We start from the raw sequence: 2,698 nt of genomic DNA, 5'->3' as shown, positions 1-2,698 counted from the left end.
GATTAGGACAAGCCTAACATCCTCTTAGATCTATCCCTATAGATCTTTATACCTAGTATATAGGATGCTTCACCCAAATTCTTCATGGAAAACTTACTTGATAGCCATGTCTTGACCGATTGTAACATTGGTATATCATTCTCAAAAAGATGTCATCCACATATAAAACTAAGAAGACAATGGCACTCCCACTATTCTTCTTGTATACACAAGGTTCATCCACATTTTTGATAAAGTCAAACTCTTTGACTGTAACATCAAATCGGATGTTCCAACTCCTCGAGGCCTATTTTAATCCATAAATAGATTTCTTAAGCTTGCATACCTGATTTTCTCTCCCTTTTGAGACAAACCCTTCTGGCGGAGACATGTAAACCTCTTCCTCAAGATAACCATTAAGGAAGGCGGTCTTCACATCCATTTGCCAAATCTCATAATCATGGTATGCTGCTATTGCAAGCATAATCCATATACATTTGAGCATGGCAACAGGTAAAAATATTTCATCATAATCAATACCCTATTTTTGCCTGAAATATTTAACTAGTAATCTAGCTTTATAGGTTTCAACTTGGCCATCCGCTCCAATCTTTTTCTTATAAATCCATTTGTATCTAATAGGGGTCACACCCTCTGGTGCATCAACCAAAGTCCACACTTGGTTGGAATACATGGAGTCCATTTCCGATTTCATAGCCTCTAGCCATTTGTCTGAGTCCCTTCTCATGATGGCTTTCGTATAGGTCAAAGGTTCATTATTTTCAATAATGTGGGCTTCATTATTCTCAATAATGAACCCATACCTCATAGGTGCATTCCGCACCCTATCCGACCTTCAGAGAGGAGGTATACTTTATGTTTGTACTTCATTAATGGATATTTTTGGTTGAGGATCATCTTGTGCTTGCATTTGTAGGTCTTGAATTTCTCTAAGTTCAATTTTCTTCCCACTACCTCTTTCTAGGATAAATTCTTTTTTCATAAAAGTGGCATATTTACTGACAAACACCTTATATTCAATAGGATGGTAAAAGAGATATCCTATACTCTCTTTAGAATAACCTACAAACAAGTATTTATCTATCCTAGCACTCAGCTTATGTCCAAAATTTTTTTAACATAAGCTGGACATCCCCATATCTTAAGATACTTAAGATTAGGCTTCTTTCCTCTCCATATCTCATATGGAGTGCTTGGCATAGATTTTGAAGGTACTCTATTCAGGATATAAATAGTAGTTTCTACGGCATATCCTCAGAAAAAAATTGACAAATCTGTAAGGCACATCATGGACCGCACCATATCTAATAAAGTGTGATTCCTCCTTTTCGGTACACCATTTAGCTGGGTGTATAGGGAGGGATCCATTCTGAGAGAATTCTATTTTCTTTAAGATGATCTAAAAATTTATTGGATAAGTATTCTCCTCCTCGATCAGATCGAAGGATTTTAATACTTTTTTTAGTTTATTTCTCAACCATACTTTAATACTCTTTAAATTTATCAAAGGCTTCGGATTTGTGTTTCATAAGATACACATATCCAAACCTAGATAAATCATCAGTGAATGTTATAAAATAAGAGTATCCTCTTCTAGCTTCTGTTGTCACAGGACCACATACATCAGTATGTACAAGTCCTAATAACTCACTTGTCCTTTCTTCATGTCCACTAAATGGTGCCTTAGTCATTTTTTTCATAAGATAAGATTCACAAGTACCTAATGATTCATAATCATAAGGATCAAAGAACTCTTCTTTGTATAACTTGTTAATCCTTGTCTCACTTATATGACCAAGTCGACAATGCCAAAGTAAAGTATTATTCAACTCTTCTCTCTTTCATTTTTTACTTTCATTAATACAAAAAATATTATCATTAGATAGAATTAGAAGACTATTAATAACGCCATGACAAATAATTTTATTAGAAAAAGAAATTAAGCAACTATTGCTTCTTCCATTTATTTCATAACCTCGTTGCAATAGTAACGATACAGAAATAATATTTCTAATGATCTTAGGCATATAATAACAGTTTTTTAGCTCTAAGATCTTTCCAGAAGGTAACTTTAACATATATATCCCTACAGCCTCTGCTTGGATTGACTCTCCTCCAACATCGTAGAGCTCAAAGTCACCCTTCATCAGCACTCTAATATTCTGCAGCCCCTGCAACGACTTGCAGATATGAGAACTGTAGGCAGTATCCAATACCCAAGAGTCTGAATTGAAAGAACTTAATGATAAAATTGTATGTATCTCATACATACTTTTTGGTGCATCGTTTGCACCTGCCTTTACAGTTGCAAGATATAATTTGTAATTTCTTTTCCAGTGTCCTGCCTTGCCACAGTGAAAGTAGGTACCCTATCTAGAGACTTTCTTTCCCTTCTTCTTCATCTTGCCACCCTTAGGATTCAGTGCTTTCTTTGAACCCTTAAAATCTGACTTCTTCTTTGAGATTTTATCCACAAGAAGAAGTGGAACCTTTTCTTTCTTAATATGGCTCTCAGCTATCTTAAGCATATTTAACAGTTCAGGCAAAGAGATATTCAGTTTGTTCATATGATAGTTCACAACAAACTGAGCGAATGACTTGGGGAGAGATTGCAGGATCAAATCCTAACTTAATTCTCCATCCATCACAAAATCAAGTTGACCCAATCTAGTGATTAGATCAATGACCTTCAGGACAT

Source organism: Elaeis guineensis, chromosome 15, assembly GCF_000442705.2.
Source record: "Elaeis guineensis isolate ETL-2024a chromosome 15, EG11, whole genome shotgun sequence".
Lineage (NCBI taxonomy): Eukaryota > Viridiplantae > Streptophyta > Magnoliopsida > Arecales > Arecaceae > Elaeis > Elaeis guineensis.
Note: the sequence above shows the minus strand (reverse complement) of the source record.